Source organism: Eriocheir sinensis, chromosome 39 (genome assembly GCF_024679095.1).
Source record: "Eriocheir sinensis breed Jianghai 21 chromosome 39, ASM2467909v1, whole genome shotgun sequence".
In the NCBI taxonomy this organism is placed as follows: domain Eukaryota; kingdom Metazoa; phylum Arthropoda; class Malacostraca; order Decapoda; family Varunidae; genus Eriocheir; species Eriocheir sinensis.
Window position 1 is genome coordinate 3,334,977 of NC_066547.1, and position 19,016 is coordinate 3,353,992.

A 19,016-nucleotide genomic window follows, 5' to 3' on the forward strand; every position below is an offset into this window, starting at 1 on the left:
AAAATGCAGTATGGAAGAAGGTGTGTTAGAAGAAAGTGAAGAAAGGGAAAAGTATGTAGGAAAAAGTGGTTTTGAAGAAGGAAAAAAATGTCAAATGAAAAAAAATGAAATAAGGAGAAAGGGAAAACAAAAGACAAACAAGAATGAGATTAAAAAGTAAAATGATGAAAGAAACGATAATAATGAAAGTGATGAGTGTTAAAATATTGACTTATGATGAAGAGAAAGATGAGAGAGAGAGAGAGAGAGAGAGAGAGAGAGAGAGAGAGAGAGAGAGAGAGAGAGAGAGAGAGAGAGGTCAGAGTGATGAGGATGATGACCTCAGAGGAAGAGATAAAGAAGACATGATTTAAACAGACATAAACAAACAAACAACGACAATAAGCAAACAAGAGGAATGAGACAAGGGAACGTTTAAAAAAAAAAAGCTCTCCCTCTCCCCTTCCCCTTTCCTTCCCCTTCCCTTCCCTTCCTCTCCCATCCCTTCCTTCCCCTTCCCTTCCTTCCTTCCCCCTTCCTTTCCCTTTCCTCTCAAATATCCTTCCCTTCCAAAAATAACTTTTCAAAAAAGCTTAACAACAACAACAACAACAACCACTTCCATTATTTTCAAGCCCCTAAAAAAAAGAAGGAATAAAAATGGCCAATTAACGAGAACAAACAACAATGGCAACAACAATAACAACAACAAAAATATTACGTAGTATACAACATATATAAAAATAAAATATAAACAGACCCATTCTATTTTTTTTTTTCATTTGCATTCTTTTTTTTTGTTTTGTTTTAGGGACAAGCACGATTCAGTAAACAATGCACACACACACACACACACACACACACACACACACACACACACACACACACACACACACACACAGCCAAACCTTTAATCTTTTTTTTATTTACATTTCTATTTAACATTTCCACGTAAAACATTTCTTTCTGATAAACAAAACACAAACAGAAATTATCTCTCTTGTTTACCTCTCTCTCTCTCTCTCTCTCTCTCTCTCTCTCTCTCTCTCTCTCTCTCTCTCTCTCTCTCTCTCTCTCATCATCTTTTTTTTTTTAGCAGTGTTTGTGTAGTGTTTGTATCAGCCTGCGAGTGAGTGAGTGAGCGAGTGAGCGAGTGAGTGAGTGAGTGAGTGAGTGATGGCTTAATACTATGTTGTTGGTGTTGGTGTGGTTAGCGATTACGTTACCCTTGTTATTGATGTTAGTGGTGGTGGTGGTGGTGGTGGTAGTAGTTGTGTAATTGTAATGGTGATGGGTGAGGGGCTTTAGTGGTGGTGATGGTTTTAGTGATAGTAATGGAGGAGATGATGGTGGTAGCGGTGGTGGTGGCGGTGATGATGATGGTGTTGGTGTTGGTGATGATACTAATGGTGAGGATAATGATAGTTGTAGTAGTGGTGGTTCAGTGGAAGTGATGATAATGGAGGTGATGGAAGAAGAAGTAATGGAAGCTGAGATGATGATGGCGGAGGTAGTAGTAGTAGTAGTAGTAGTAGTAGTAGTAGTAGTAGTAGTAGTAGTAGTAGTAGTAAGAGAGGGGTTGCAGTATAGCCAGACAAAAAACGTACCTTCCACCCTAACGCTACAGTACGCAACAAAAATTTAAATCTGGTATAAGTGAATTAAGGTTTTAAAGGAGTGACAGTGAAGGTGGTGATGGTGAGGTGGTAGTAGTAGTAGTAGCAGTAGTAGTAGTAGTAGTAGTAGTAGTAGTAGTAGTAGTAGTAGTAGTAGTAGTAGTAGTGGTGGTGAGGTAGGGATGGAGTTGTTGATATTCTTGTTGTTGATAGTGTTGGTGTTGTTGTTGTTGTTGTTGTTGACATTATCGTTGCTGTTCTTCTTCTTGTTGTTGGTGTTGTTGTTGGTGTTGTTGTTGGTGGTGGTGGTGTTGGTGGCGGCGGCGGTGGTGTAGGCGGGCGCATTACCGGCCAACACGATGAGCTCCCGTGTAATTAATTGTAGAGGGAACCATTAATACGGGACTGTGACGCACCACGGACAGGACACGAAGGGGGAGGGAGAGGGCGGGAGAGGGAGAGAGAGAGAGAGAAGGGGAGAGAGAGGAAGGAAGAGGAGTGAGGGAGAGGGAGAGAGAGAGAGAGGAAATAAATCACTGTTGTTGCTGATACTACTACCTCTCCTACTAACACACACACACACACACACACACACACACACACACACAGTAAGATTCCATCAGTCACCTCTCCCCCACCTGTCAGCCCTGCCACTCACACACTCACCTTGCACCTCCCCCTTCCCCTCCCCCTCCCCCCTTTGGATAGGTGTATCAATCCCCCCGTGACACCTAGATCCATCCCTCTTGTACACCTGAGCTACCACCTGCCACTACCACCTACCACCTACTCACCTGCTATTCACCTGTTATGTACCTGTTAGTTTTGCCCTCTAGCTGCCTCCCTTGCAATAAAAAAATCCATGTCATACCTTCACCCTGGAAACACCTTAATTTATACCTGTCTACTAATAACAATCTATACCTGTTAATTGTTTTCTTGCCTCTTATCACATACCTATTAAACTCAACCTACCTGCATTCATTTATCCTCTACTATCTTATTTTATTAACCTGTTTCGTACTCGTTGTTTTGCCATTCGTCGTTTGTTTCTTTCCATCCACTCTTTTTTTTCGTTTTTCTTTATTCCCTTTTTTCCTCATCTAACTATCTTCATTACCGTTCTCTTACTTCGTTTTCCTTTGTTGTTTTCTTCTATTCTCGTTTTTACTTCTTCTTCTTCTCCGTTTTCCTTTCACCCCTCACAGCTGTTCCTTACCTACTTGACTAACTCTTACCACATACCTACTATCTTATTAACCTGTAAGACACACACACACACACACACACACACACACACACACACACACACACACACCCACACACTCTCACACACACGCACCTGGTCCCATAACACCTCTTCCACACACACCTGTCAGTCCCATACATACACCTGCTGCTTCCCACGTATTCTTCACACCTTGAGGGACAGGTAACACGGATCGCCCGCCGAGTCTTTACCACTGGCACAAACAAAAAATAAATAAATGAATAAATGAATAAATAAAACATACGAGAGAATTGATAATAAAAAAGTGGAATTCGGAACCGGTTACAACGTAGACGGTGAGAATATATTAAAACGAGTATTGAATGTGTGTACCATGACCTCCTCCTCCTCCTCCTCCTCCTCCTCAGTCTATATCAAAGCATTAGCATAGCAAACATCTGGACACATTCAAGTTCAAAGAGAAGAAAGATCGAGAGGAATAAGCAAAGGAATGGAGGATAGAAGAATGGAGAGCAGGAAAGATTGAAAAGAAAAGAGAAAAAGGGAGAAGGGAAAGAGAAAAGGAGAGAGAAAGAAAAAACAATGAAGGTAAATAATTTTGGGATGTATATACCAATGTGTGTGTGCGTGTGTCTGTGTGTGTGTGTGTGTGTGTGTGTGTGTGTGTGTGTGTGTGTGTGTGTGTGTGTGTGTGTGTGTGTGTGTGTGTGTGTGTGTGTGTGTGTGTGTGTGTGTGTGTGTGTGTGTGTGTGTGCACGCGTGTGTGTGTTACGTATACATACACATTTACATACAAATACACAAATAACCAACCAGAAAGAAAGGAGCAAAAACTGATGGACAGGCCGACAGAGACAAACACAGAGACATACAAACAAACACACATACAGGATTAAAAACAGATTAAAACATACAAACAAACAGAGACGGCAAGAGCAAAACAAACAACGGCCTTTAGATATTTCAACAGGAACTACATTTGTAAACCCATTCAACATATCCAATTTACCACGACTCCACTGCCCTAACCGTAGTAGTAGTAGTAGTAGTAGTAGCAGTAGTAGTAGTAGTAGTAGTAGTAGTAGTAGTAGTAGTAGTAGTAGTAGTGGTGGTGGTAGTAGAAGCAGTAGGAGGGGAGTTGCAGTATAGCCAGACAAAAAACGTACCTTCCATCCTAACGCTACAGTACGCAACAAAAATTTAAATCTGGTATAAGTGAGGGTTTTAGAGGAGGAGGAGGAGGAGGAGAAAAAAAGTGTAGGGTGCAGGTGAGGGGAAAATAGGCAAATAGAAAGGTGTTTGGGTAGAGCAGGTAAACACACACACACACACACACACACACACACACACACACACACACACACACACACACACACACACTCCGCCCCCCTCCCCCCACACATACATCACTGTCCCCACCCTGCCTGTCTGTCTATCTGTCTGTCTGTCCGTCTGTCATGGTGAGAGTGGACGAACAGAAAAATAATCCGAGTTAATCAGCAACTGGCAACGCGGTGTCGTAAACAGGCGCCCATTTTTCAAACCCCTTAACGTACGAAATTGCTTTCCGTTGATTACGAATGCAGAATTTGTTTACTTGCCTCATTGGGCCAGGTGGAAAAAAGGTAAAGCAACATAGAAACGCGAAGACCTTTGATGAGAATAACAACTTTTTTGTACGTAACTCCTAACTCTGATATTCAATTAGTAAGTTAATCACGAAGTTGAAATATCACTAAATTCCTAATCGTTATAAATTAAAGGCATCAATTCCACGCCTCAATCCTATAAACCGGTAAATGAGTGATGCTAGTCAGAACTTATTCCCTTAAATTAGTGCTGAAGTGTTGCTAGAAAAAACTTAAAGGCACTGATTTCACACCTCAGTTCTATAAAACGTAATAAAGTGATTATGGACAGACCTTACTCCCATAAATCATTGCTAATTGTTGCTGGAAAATAACTTGCTCCTATAAAACGGCAGTGGAGCGTTGCTAGACAGAACTCATTCCATTAAATTAGTGCTGAAGTGTTACTAGAAAGAACTTACTCCTTCAGAACGATGCTGGAGTGCTGGTAGTGAGGACGTCAGTCAATCCCATTAATAGAGGTTGCGCTGGAGTGTAAATACCAACACCTATTACTAACTCATCAATTACCGACACAAAATTCAAGAACAATCAATTTCCAAGCTATTCTTCTTTAGTCAATTTCATTCTATTCAAGATTCAAACTACTAGACATGTATTAGCTCCTACCTTTTCTAATAGCCCCCCAATAGCCCTGTTCAAGACTCAGAGCTTCCTAGACCTTAATTAGTCCCTCCTACCCCATCAAATAGCCCCTCCCCATAGTCCTAAGTCTCAAGAAGGTTGCTATTCAAGACTCAGAGCCTCCTAGACCCGCCTCCTACAATTCCTTTCTGTTCCCTCATATGGTCCCGCAATGGCCCCAAGTCATCCCAAGCAGGAGTAGTTGTGGTGGGAAGCAGGTTTTTCCTTTTCCAGCAGGTAAAGTTTTTTTGGGGACGAGGTAAGGGGGAGAGGCAACCAGGCACTCAGGTATGGTGGTGGCTAATGAGTTTCCATCTCACCTTGGCTCCGTCCAGGTACGTTGAGGTGTGTGTGTGTATGTGTGTGTGTGTGTGTGTGTGTGTGTGTGTGTGTGTGTGTGTGTGTGTGTGAGTGTGTGTGTACAGCCACCGCCATTAGTACAGCATTACGGTCCAGCCTGTTTTATACTCTCTCTCTCTCTCTCTCTCTCTCTCTCTCTCTCTCTCTCTCTCTCTCTCTCTCTCTCTCTCTCTCTCTCTCTCTCTCTCTCTGTGCACATTTCTCTTCTTGCACTTATTTCGCCTAAGACACGCGGGACATTACAAGTATTTTTGGCACTATAACATTCCTGGGCCATCCAATCTGCCTGCGAAATACACGAAAGAGAAGGAGGAGGAAGAGGAGGAGGAGGAGAAGAAACGCAAGAGGAAGGAGGAGTGTCTAGTGGAGTGTAAGCTATGTGTGGGGGCGTTAGTTGGGCACAGTGCCAGACTAGTGCCTCTGTATATGGTGGGTGGAGGAGGCAGGGGGAATCGAACTGGCTGGCACTCCGTCACCTCTTTAATGGATCAGGAACGTATCACCTCCAACGTGACATTGCTACTACCATCCCTCCACTACTCCTTCCCGTTCTCTTTTTCCTCCTCCTCCATCTCCTCCTCGATTTATTTCTTCCTCTCTTCTCTCTCACTCTCTTTCCTGCAGCGGTTCATAAAAGAGAGGAGGAGGAGGAGGAGGAGACGGAGGAGAGGGAGAAAGGGTAGCGTGTGGTCTGGCAATACTTCACTACCTCAAGCAGTTACAATTATGACCGTGACTTGGTGTGAAGGGAGCAGAGGGGAGGAAGGAGGAGGGAGGGAAGGGGAGGGAAGCTGCGAGGGGAGAATAGAGATGAAGGGGATGCACGGGAAGGAGATGAGAAGAAAAGAAGAGAAGGGAGCAGAGGTGGAGAGGATGCAAGGGAAATAAGGAGAAAAGAAAGAAAAAACAGGAAAGAGTAGACAGAAGAGAGAGAAGTAATGGCATGGAGGAGAGGATGAAGAAGGAGGAGGAGGAGGAGGAGGAGGTCAGGCGGGAGATGAGTCTGGACTTGAGATGGGTTCCTTGTCTTCCTCTTTTTCTTCTCTTTTTCTCTCTTTTTTTTCCTTTTCTGTTTCCATTACTGTTGGTGCTCATGTCGTTCTTGCTCGCGTTCTTGTTCTATTTGATAATGAACTTGAATCGATTAGGTACGGACTGAGGATTTTCTGCCTATCACTATAATTTACTTTCCTCGTCTCTTGCTAACTTTTTCTCGAACATATGATTCTTTTTTTTATCTGCATTCCTTCTTTCTAACCGCACTTGTCTCTCCCCCCCCCACCCACCCCCCCTCTCAGAGTTTTTTCCTTCATCTCTGACATCCTATGATCTAGACCGAATTGGCTGGCTGGTCTTCCTACACTCAAGAGAGGCTGCGCGCGGCGTGCTTATAGGTTTGTTTTTAAGGCGCGCGATTACGTTAGGGCCCGGAGGCAACGGCGGGCGTGTGACAGGAAAAGCAGGGCAGAGGACGCGACAATTAGTGGCCAAACAAGGCTACAGACAATGCAAGACACGGCGGAATACAGGCATTAGGCAAATTAACTTTCAGAAACGCTTGGAAATAAATATAAAACAAATGACAAGGAGTGGAGACAAATGACAGCGTGGAGAAAGAGGGTGGAGAGGGAGAGGAGAGAAGATAGGAGAGTATGTTAGAGGAGAGGGAAACAGAGGAGAGGAAAGAAGATGAGGAGAGAATGTTAGAGGAGAGGAGAGGAGAGAAGAGGAAAGAAGATGAGGAGAGAATGTTAGAGGAGAGGAGAGGTGAGGAGAGCAGGGAGAGGAGGGGAAAGGAGGTGAGGTGAGGAGGAGAAGAAGAAAGGAAAGAAGGTGAGGATGGAGAGGAGAGGTAAAAAGCTGAGAGGAGAGGAGAGGAGAAAAAGAAAGAGAAAGGAGAGAGCGAGGAGAGTGGAAAAGCATTAAGTTTAACACATAAAACACACACACACACACACACACACACACACACACACACACACACACACACACAAGAAGATTCAGACAAAAGAAAACAAACTGAATTAAAACAAAACAACAACAAAACTCGGAAGGAATTCAACTAAAAAAATAACAATGTAAAAAATCGAACCTAAAAACACTAAATGAATGCAGTAAAAAAAATGTTCAAGAAAAAACGAAAAAAAAAAAAAGAGAGAGAGAGAGAGAGAAACTAAGATTATTCCATTTCAGTTCGACACAAAAAAAAAGACAGACGACGAAGAAAAAGACGAAAAAGAAAAGAGAAAAGAATAAGAGATTTTCCCTCCACTAAAGAGGTATTTGCATGTATAATCCCGCCCAATTTTGACTCGAAAAGAAAAGGAAGAGAGGAAGAGTCTCAGGTCTGTTATTTCTGCTTCTCGGTCCCTTTTACTTTCTTTTTTCTTCCCTGCAGCGAGTGGATGAAAGGTAAGCTGATCCTACCTGCCCGTGACACCTGGCAGAGGGGCGACGTCGGGCTTAATTTTGGGCTCAGGTGTAGCAAAGGTAGGACAGGTGACAGGGGGAGGGAGGGAGGGAGAATGGGGAGAGTAAGTGAGTGAGTGTGAGAAAGAGAAGGAAAGAAAGAAAAAAATAAAGAATGAGAGAAAAGAAAGATGGGGGAAAAAGGAAAAAATAAAAAAGTAAGTTATATTGAAAGAACGAAAAACAAAGAAAGAACGAAAGAAACAAAAGGAAAAAAGAAGGGAAAAAGGAAGGAAGGAAGGAAAGACAGAAAGAAAGAAAAAGAAAGAAAGAAAGAAAGAAAGAAAGAAAGAAAGAAAGAGAAAGAAAGAAAGAAAGAAAGAAAGAAAGAGAAAGAAAGAAAGAAAGAAAGAAAGGGAGAAAAGGAAGGAAGGAAGGAAGGAAAGACAGAAAGAAAAAGAAAGAAGATTAAGAAAGAAAGAAACAGATAAACAAAGATAGAAAGAAAGAAAGAAAGAAAGAAAAAGTGAGATTAAAAATACCAGACAGGCAAAAAAAGAAGACTGACAGACAGACACACACAGAGGAACCCGTCAATAGATACATATAAGACCAGAGAGACAGGCAGACAGACAGAGACAGACAGGCATTGATAGGCGGACTGATGGACGAGGCCGGGGAGCTTAAACCTGAGGTGCAGAAGCAAAAATAAGACTCTCTCTCTCTCTCTCTCTCTCTCTCTCTCTCTCTCTTGATTTTAAACATATCACTGCAAGGGAGAGAGAGAGAGAGAGAGAGAGAGAGAGAGAGAGAGAGAGAGAGAGAGAGAGAGAGAGAGAGAGAGAGAGAGAGAGAGAGAGAGAGAGAGAGAGAGAGAGAGAGAGAGAGAGAGAGAGAGAGAGAGAGAGAGAGAGAGAGAGAGAGAGAGAGAGAGAGAAAGGGTGGGGGAGAGAAAGAGATAAGTGAAGGGGAAGGATGAGAGGAGGAAGAACAGAGAAAGAATTAGAAGAAAGAATATATGGAAGAGAAGAGAAGGCGATGGAGATGATAAAAAAACAGACACAGAAAAAGAAGGAAAAAAAAAGAAGCGGAGCGAAAACAAAATCACGAAAAACACAAAATAAATAAATAAATAATGAAATAATTCTTCACGCGAGTAAGCAAAAAAAATAAATAATAATAATAATTCACACCAGGAAAAGAAAAACGAGACAGATGAAAAAAAAGGATAAAATATGACTAAAAAAAATTATAGAAAAATTACAATACACTGAAACTCCACTAAAAAAAAAAAAATCATTAAAATCTCCAGGAAAAAATTAATATAGCAAAAAATATAAAGAAAAAAAAAGACGATTGTAACGAAGTGCAAAGAAACATATGGAGAGAGAGAGAGAGAGAGAGAGAGAGAGAGAGAGAGAGACCGACCACCCACTCGCTCCTCCCTCCCTCCCTCCTTCTCCTCCTCCTCCTCCTCCTCCTCCTATCCTTCACCATAAGTTATTTCCGGGTCAAAAAGAGGAGTTATCGGCAACCTGTTATCGTTTTTTTTTTTTATGCCGATATAACGAAGGTAAGACCGCCCTCTCTCTCTCTCTCTCTCTCTCTCTCTCTCTCTCTCTCTCTATCTATCTATCTATCTCTGCAATCAGTAACTAATCCATATTATCTATTATTTTTCACACGATATTTTTTTTGGCGTTTCAAAGAGAGGAATTAAAAGCCAACATAACCTTCCCTTATTTGGCGGCAATTATTTTCTCGCACTCTAAAAAATAAACTCGCATGATTGATTCCGCTCACTCAATAACCGTGCACTCCGTTCCCTCCCATGCAGAAAGTGGCAATTAGTTTATCCCATTCAGAAACTAAGCATTCAATAATTCCTCTCGTACACTCAGCAACGGCAATTTAAATCCACGTAGGTAATTTTGCGCTTCTAATTACTGTTAATGAAGGTAGATCGTAAGTTACAGGTGACTGATTACTAACTCTTAATGTGTGTTTTGCTGAGGTGAATAAATTTTACAAGAAACGGCAGGAATGAGAAGGAATCAGATGTGTTCTTAGACATTTCGGGTTCTTATGACTAGCTTCAAAGACCTCTCCAATCCTTTCTTCTGGCCACTCCTTATGTTTTCTTTTGCCAGAGCAGCACGTAGAGGGTTCTTATTTTCCCGTTTGTCTTTTATTTTTCCCTTGATCTGCTTCCATTACTGTAAGAAAAAGAAACAAATACAGATAAAATAAGATTGCTCAGGCTTTCATGAAGTGTTTTGTTTTCCCGGCTATGGTCTAGAAGCCTTGCATAAACATCACTAAAGGACCTTGGAACCGATTGCCCGTGAACATACCAACGACTTTTTTTTTTACAATAAAGGAGACAGCTCAAGGGCACGAAAAAGGAAACAATAATAAAAAAGCCCGCTACTCATTACCCCTAAAAAAGAATCAAAAGAGGTGGCCGAAAGAGGGGTCAATTTCGGGAGGACTTACACACGATCCTAAAGAAACATATATAATAAAAAAAGTTATGACGTTTGAGAGTACAGGAATCAGTGTTCAAAAATAAATAATAATAAGGATGATAATAATGAAACTACTAGGAAAGGGAATAAGCAGAGAGGACAAAGAGGAGAAAAAAAAGGAGGAAAAGCAAAGACTCACTGAATACGCCTGAAAAAAAGGGAAGGAAAATGAAAGAAACGTAGAATCAGGAAAATGTGAAGGAGTCGGAGTCGGAGGAGGAAAAGGAGGAAGAGGAAAATCAGGACCAGCTAGTGATTAAGGTTTAAGGAAGAGGACTGAGGATAATGGAAAGGATTGGAAGAGGTGGGAAGGAGGATTAGGGGGACGTGGAGGGGAGACGGTGGGGATTCGAAGTCTAGGGAATAACATCCTGAAGGCCGTCTCATCTGCACCCAATAGCATCGAGTCCTCTTCTGCAGGCACTGAATGGCTTGGACGAGGCGACGAACTTAAGGCAAAGGTAAAAAGGGGGTCAAAGGGATTAGTTTTCAGGTGCAGATTATCCCCTTGTCTCGCCTCCCCCCTCCTGAGTAAGCCAAGGTTAAAAGGGAAGCAATATGTAAGTGACCTATTTCTCCATGACACAACACGGATAGATGTAAATATATAGACCTGGAGGGAGTAATTTCGAGGTAAAGATTATCTCGCTCTATCCGTCTCACCTCTCCTCTTCTCTCTACACCAATTTCACTCAGTTTTCTTCATGCAGTGTTTCGTTTTCTTCACCATTTTGTCTCTTCTTGTTCGTCTCTATCTACTCCTGTTCTCGGTAGTTTTATCACTGTTATTACTCCTTTGTTGCAAGTCAAGGTTAAGAGGCAGGTTAATACGTATGTGACCTATTTCTCTATGGCGTTGCGCACTCTATTATTAGGGTAAAGACGAGACCTAGGGGAGTGATTTCCGAGTACAGATTATCTTCCTTTCCTCGTCTCTTCTCTCACCTCTCTAGAGCAAGCTAACGAGGGAGGTAAGATTTATATGCACAACCTAGATTCCTATGGCACAACGCACACTCCATTTGGAAGATAAAGTGGCATTAATTTTTATATAGGTAGGTATGTTTTTCACTCCTCTTACCCTCCTCCTCCTTTCTTTCGTTACTTTCTTAATACTTCCTTTTCATCCTCCTCTCATTTCCCTTTCTCTTCTTCCCAATCTTCATTCAATACTTCTTCTTCCTCCTCCTCCTCATCTTCAGGTCAACAGGTAAACGAGGCATTAGCAATAAACAACCTCCTTCTCCTCCTCCTCCAACACACACCCTCACTGACGACATCATGGCTTCCCACCACCACCTGTGTCCCTTCTCCCTCACTTCCAAACTTCAGGGACGCGCGTGGAGCCTCATTTGCCTCCTCGCTATCACCATCACCGCCGCCACTATCACCGCATCAGCCCTCCCCGCCGCCTCCCTTACCCACAACCCACAAGTTTGACAGCAGATACGGCGAGCGGGGCGTCATGCAGGGAACCGCCGTCAACTCCGTGAGACTCTGAGCATTAATTTCACAGCGGGAGGCACTTCGATCACTCCAAGCACTTCTGAACGGCAACTCAGAGTGAGTAAATGAAGGGTTCTGGGGTTTCTGGGCTTTATCTCTCATTCTACATGCACTAAAATAGGATGTGAGGATGGAGGGATGATCTGCAAAGGGGATTTTACCTACTGCAGTGTCTGGGGCTGCTGCTGTAACAGGAGACTCATCAGAACGCCCTCTTGCAGTCACGCCACAAAGCATAGCCAGAAGACGCGTGAACTCAACCTCTCGTGAGTAACCTGAGGGTCCATTTCTCAAACGCTTCGAGGCTTACATACCCACACGAGATAAGGCTTCCGTAGAGGTTGTTGTGGGTATTTCCATGGTAGTTTTATGCGCCTAGGGAAAGTTTGACAAGGCTTCTGCACCATGAAAGTGAAAAGGCACTCATGAGAACCCAACTAATGACCTAAGTGGCCTCTGTAAATTGTTGTTGTGAGACTCGAAAGCGTTTGATAATAGTAGTTTGACCAGGCTTCTACACTCTTACCCTCAAAAGCATTCATGAGAACCCGACTAATCACCTTTGAGGCCTCTGTAAATTGATGTTATGAGACTCGAAAGCGTTTGATAATAGTAGTTTGACCAGGCTTCTACACTCACCCTCTTATGTTCTTATGTTCTTAAAAGCACTCATGAGAACTCGACTAATCTCCTTTGTGGCCTCTGGAAATGCGTGTTGGGAGAGTCGAAAGTGTCTAAAACTATGTATGGACTCTGTGTAGTAGAGGTATCTGGTCCCTTAGTTAAGCGGCTCGGTATACTGGGAGGGAGGTTTGTTGAGGGTCGGTCGGCGAGGCTGTGGTCGTCTGGTATGCCCTGGTGAGACGAAGGCGTTAATTAGTGTCAGCCTGCGGGGAGACTTGAGCCATGATGATCACCGCTGATAAAGACATTCAGAAGGCTGGCGGGTGAGTGATAGCCAGGGAGGAGGGGAGGGAGGGACGTAGCCACACCCACAGCCACACCCACACGCGATCAAGTCCTCTTACGTACTCTCTGAACATCAAACAATCCGATGTAATGTTTTTTTTTCGTTCGTACCATTAGCACGTTGTAAAGAAATCGCACAGAATATAAACATTATCTTCTTCCCTTCTTCAAGACACTTCACTGAATTCTAATATTAATCCGCGAGAAAGTGAATAGAGTGCTCCTTCTTTTTCTCCGTACTTGACAATAGCACATCACTTTCAAATACTCGCACAGAATACAATCACTATCTTCTTCCCTTTAAAAACCCTTCACAGTATTCCCCCTTATGGCTGCAAGAGAGAAAATCAAAAGAAAATCGGACCCGCCGTGCCCCGAAAAGCCAGCCGTCCATCAGGAAGTGTGTCAACAGGTGCCCATAAGTAAGGGTACGCGGGGGCAGCGGCGACCTAACCTGGAGGGCGGGGATCACGGAGCGCCGCCTCGACCGACTCATTACCACCTGACAGCGCCCGAGCGTGACGCCTTTATCACGTCTGGCGCCACTTAGCGGGAGTTATGGTTCCTCCCCTCGACCCCGGCAGAAAAAGGAAAGAGGAGCGGGAGCAGAACGACGAGAATTCCTTAGTTTTTGCACGATTTGAAGAACAGAAACTAGATAACGAAAGAGAGAGAAAGAGAGGGAGGGAGGTACTTTTTGCACGATACGAAGATAAGGAAGATAAAGAGAATAGCTTTTGAACGATATAAAGGACAGAACGACGAGAATTCCTTAGTTTTTGCACGATTTGAAGAAGAGAAACTAACGAAAGGGAGAATGGGAGAAACAAACTTTAACACATTACGAAGATAAGGAAGATACAGAGACTAGCCTTTGCACGATACAGAGAACAGAAGGCACAAAAAGAACGACCGAGAAATCCTTATTTTTGTGCACGATTTAAAGAACAGAACTAACGAAAGAGAGAGAAAGAGAAAGACGGTTACTTTTGCACAATCTGAAGATAACAAAGATACAGAGAGACTTATTTCTGCATTATATAGAGAAGTAAACCCTGGAAAAAAACTATTCATATACATTTGCATAATATGAAAAGTTATTAAAGATAAGAGAGACTTAAATTGGCACGATATAAAAGGAACCCAACACACGGGAAAAAAAAATCTGACTCAGGTAAATTGGACGATAAAAGCGATAAAGAGCATACGCTTTTTTCACGATATAAAGAACGAAATCCTGGAAAAAACTTAAACATTTGTGAAGAATATGAAGGGTTAAAACCAATATGAAGGAGAGAGTTAGTTTACCACGAAATCAAGAAACGAAACAGACGGAAAAAAGTGACTATAAAAACCTAATACCAGAAAACTTATACACTTGAGAAGAATATGAAAGTTAAGAAAAATAAGAAACATACTCAGTTTAGCACAATATTAAAAAATGAGACGAAACTATAAAAAAAAGGCTGACTCCCGTAAATTGGACGATAAAAGAGATGAAGAACATACGATTTTTGCACGATATAAAGAAATACCGGAAAAAAAGAACTTACCAACTTTAAGAATATGAATAGTTTAGACAAATAAAAAATAGAGACGATTTGGCAAAATATGAAAAGACGAAGCAACTGACACATAAATTGAACGATAAAAGCGATACAGAACATACGCTTTTGCATGATACAAAGAAATACCGGAGAAAAGAACTTAAACTTATCCACTTTAAGAATACGAATAGTTTAGACATATAATAAATAGACTCGGTTTGGCAAAATATTAAAAGACGAAAAACTGACACGTAAATTGAACGATAAAAACGATACAAAACATACGCTTTTTGCACGATATAAAGAACGTAGACTGAATGAAAATAAAGAGACTCGCGGCAAAACTTTCGTACGCTCTAAAGAAACGTAATGAAATCCTGTTACGTAGTTTTTTTATCTCTCTTTCTGTGCCTCGCTGCCTTCAATATGACGTCAGAATAAAAAGAAAAAAATAAATTGCTCCCTATTGACTCTCGAAAACTAGATATTGAATTGCGAGTTCGCTTACCAATTTTCTTTTTTTTTAGTCTCTCTCTCTCTCTCTCTCTCTCTCTCTCTCTCTCTCTCTCTCTCTCTCTCCTGAACGGCTGTAGTGGATTTTCTTTTTTTCCTACCCAGCTGTCAACCCTCGATACGTTTTCATTTACATACATAAAGGAAAAGGGAACTGAGGCTACGTTTGACAGGGTGGGGCCGAGGGTGAAAGGCCGTATGTAGGGTGGAGAGGCGAAGAAGGTGGAGGCAAAAGGACAGGGGGCAAAGGTGTGGCAGGGAGACTGGAACTAGGGTGAGGTGTGGCAGGGTGGGATTGGAGGGTCAGAACCATCGTCGAACAAAGAATTAGTCGGCAAGGTGTGACAGGAGGCAAGGTTACAGGGTGATGAGGGGAAGGGATATGATGAGCCAGTGGATGGGTGACAAGGAGACGAACAGAGAAGGGGCAGAGAGGGACGTCTGACAGAAAAAGAGATGACAGCGAAGTAGAGTGAGAGAAGATACGGGTAGAAAGTAACAGCTAGGAAGGGAAGGGAAGAGAAGGAATGGAAGGGAATGGAAGGGAAGGGAAGGGAAGGGAAGGGTAAAACAGTGTAAGATCAGGAAAAAGCAGAAAGAAACAGCTGGCAAGGCAAGGGTGCGTGTATGTAAAGGAAGAAAGAAGGGAGGAGAGGAAGAGAGGATTTGGAATGGGGCAGGATGTAGTGGTATCGGGGAGATGTAATGGGGTGGGGTGGAGGACGATAGGCCACGGAGGGGGACAGAGAACTTGGAATGGGGTTGAGTGAGGAGAAGAGACAAGGTGTAAGGGATAAGGGGGGGGTTGAGGGTGAAGCAGGATGGCACCTCAGACCCCAAACCAAACTTTCCCAGCGGCCAAATGTTAGCAAACGTGAAAACATTCTTAAAACTCGCTCGGTCCTCCAATCGGCTTGACCTCTGAGACACCGCACCTCCCGCGCCTCCCATCACTTGGCTCTCAATCCCTGGCCGTTCACTGAGAGTTCCAATCTTGCTAACGCGCGAGGGAGAGCACTATCATGGCCCGGCTGAAGGATAGTGTGATTGTCGAGGCCATTTCGAACTCCGACCCTCGCGTGAAGCATCTCAAGTGCCGGCGAAGACAAACAGGAGTCCATTCGCATACACTGAGAATCATTTACGTTCCTCGCAGGCGTTCTTTGAGGCGAGAAAATTACCTACAAACCTACTAAAGAGGTGAATAAAGAAAATATCGTTCCTTCTGCTCAATGTCCTCTTCTTCCGCTTCCTCCTCCGCATCAAACCGCAAGGAACAAATTTAATAATCCACAAATCCACGCGAGATTCTTTACATTTCTCGGCGGAAGTCTGGCAGAAGTAAACGTGGCGGGTGATCCAACTTTGGCTGGTCCCCGGGAATGTTGTAAAGGTAAGAGGAGGAGGAGGAGGAGGCTGCAGGGGCGACGCTAAAGGGGATGGGAGGTGTAAGTTGGAGATGGGATGAGGTGAAGGGTGAGAGGTGAGAGGTGAGAGGAGGTGAAGGGTGGCAGAGGTTGAAGGAGGAGGCGGCAGGGAGTCAATAAAGGAAGGGAGGGAAGGAAGGGAAGGAGAGGGAAGGGTCGAGGTGGTCATAGAGGTAGTTAAGGAAGGAGAAACACGATGGAAGAAAGGAAGGGAAAAAGGAAGGTGGAGGTGGAGTCAGAAGGCCATGGAGGTGGAGATGATGTCAGTGAGGGAGAGGCCACCGTGGGAAGCGAGAGGGAGAGGGAGGTGGATGCATGGGTCAAGAGGCCATGGGAGAAAGATACGGTGGAAGGGGGAGAGGAGGGAGAGGCCTTCACACATGAGGAGAAGGCGTGGACAGCTCCGGCGGCGTAGTAGCGAGGGTGTTGACACGAGGCCTCAACACAACGAGATAAGACGGTGAGCTAAAGTTACAGGAGCCAGGATTTGCGTCTCCTGTACACCAAAACAATAGAGGAATAAAGACGAGAGAAGAGGAGAGAGTATGATGTAGAAGAAGCCCAGCTAACGTTACAGGAGCCAGATTTTGCGTCTCCTATACACCAAAACAATAGAGGAATAAAGACGAGAGAAAGGAGAGGATGATGTAGAAGAAGCCCAGCTAACGTTACAGGAGCCAGATTTTGCGTCTCCTGTACACCAAAACAATAGAGGAATAAAGAGGAGAGAGAGAAGAGGAGAGAGGATGATGTAGAAGACGCCCAGCTAAGATTACAGGAGCCAAGTTTTGCGTCTCCTGTACACCAAAACAATAGAGGAATAAAGAGGAGAGTAGAGGATACAGACAGCGAAGGGATAACAGAAGCCCATATTCTCAGGCGCTTTTGTCTCTCATAGCAAATATTTATAAAGATTAAGAGATTAGTCGGGTTCCCATAAGTATCTAAAACATTCACAGTGCAGAAGCCTTGTCAAACTATCACTGGACTCATAAAACTACCCTTGGAATACTAAACACAACCTCTGCGAAAGCCTTATCGAATTTGGGAGTGTGAGCCTCGACCTTACTCACAGAGGGCGGCGCTGCGTAGTATCGGAAAGCAACACGTCACGGAGTTAATAAGAGCTACTCCATAAGGTTTCGGTGCCGAGCATTAAGCGGCCGTGATAGAATTAAGGCGGCGGGGCTGTGGGCCGGGAATGGAAGGCTTGTTCATCACGCACTAAAATGGGACCAGCGGGGGGCCTCCTTCCTCACCCCCACCTCAAGGCACCCCGGTCAGCCGTCATTATGTTCAGGTAGAATTAAAGGGCCTGGCGGACGGTGAGCCTATCAGGGGGAAGGGAGGGGGACAGGGGCCGAGGGAGGGAGGGAAGTTGCGGTCAGAAAATTGAAAAAAAGGTCGACAGGTATTTCTCAGGTTAATTAAATGTTGTTGTGGGAAGGGAAAGGTATAGGTAGCTTCTGAAATGTGGCTTTAGAGGTTGTATTACTATTTTTGTTGTAATGCAGTTTTCCTCGTCTCTCTCTCTCTCTCTCTCTCTCTCTCTCTCTCTTCTTCTTCTTTATTCTTTCTTCAGCGTATCGGACATGATTTATATTGGGTCGTTAACGATATATTAATGTATAATTTATCTCTTGTTTAATACTCTCTCTCTCTCTCTCTCTCTCTCAAATTCAAAATCAGTTCCCTCATACTTAGTTCTTACCTACGCCATCCCCCGTTATACATACTCCCCTTCCCCTTCTCACACTCTCTCCCCGTCCCTCTCCTCATCCCTCTCCCCATCCCCCCCACCCCCCACCCCCCACCCCGTCGTGGAAGCTGGCCTCGTCTCGGGAGTCAAGGTCACGTTGTGCGAGTCAGACAGTTTGTCAATTTGTGAAATGGAAAGCAATTTAGTGATGAAAATAAAACAAAACCGTCAAGATATTTTTTTCTCTTCCTCTCTGAATGACGAAAGCGCTGCGCTGTTCGTGCAAGAGGAATTGGTCTGTTTCGAAATCACCGTACGATCATTAGAGTCGAGTTTTACATTACATTTATTTTTCTACAAGTGAACCGACACAACGCGGAAAAAAATGAAAATGTAGTAAAGATAAAATCATTCCGTTTGCAACATAACTAACTTCCACTGAAACATATCGCTCCATAAATTTATTCTCACCTACGTAGTTTGATTTTTCTACAGCAAGGGAGGCAGTTCAAGGGCAAAAAAACAAAAAAAACAAAAAAGACCGCTAAAAACTGCTCCAGCAAAAAGAAAGTATAAAAAAAAAAAGAGATGCCAGTAAAGGTCAATTCAGTGATCTACGCAAAACACAATCATCATCAGCAGCAGCACAAAGGCCTTTCCCAACGTCCTACATCTCTCTTTCTGTCTGGTGTTAGTGTTCTCCATCCTGCCCCAAACAAACTATTTATCTTCGCACTCTACCTGGTTCTTTGTCTACCCTACCTCTGCACAGTTCCCCCGTTGCCACTCTAATGCTTTGGTGATCCATCTGTTATCAGTTTTACGCTTTTTTTTTTACAACAAAGGAGACACCTCAAGGGCACAAAAAAAGGAAACAATAATTTAAAAAAACGCTACTCGCTGCTCCTAAAAAGAATCCAAAGAGGTAGCCGAAAGAGGGGTCAATTTGGGCTTGATAT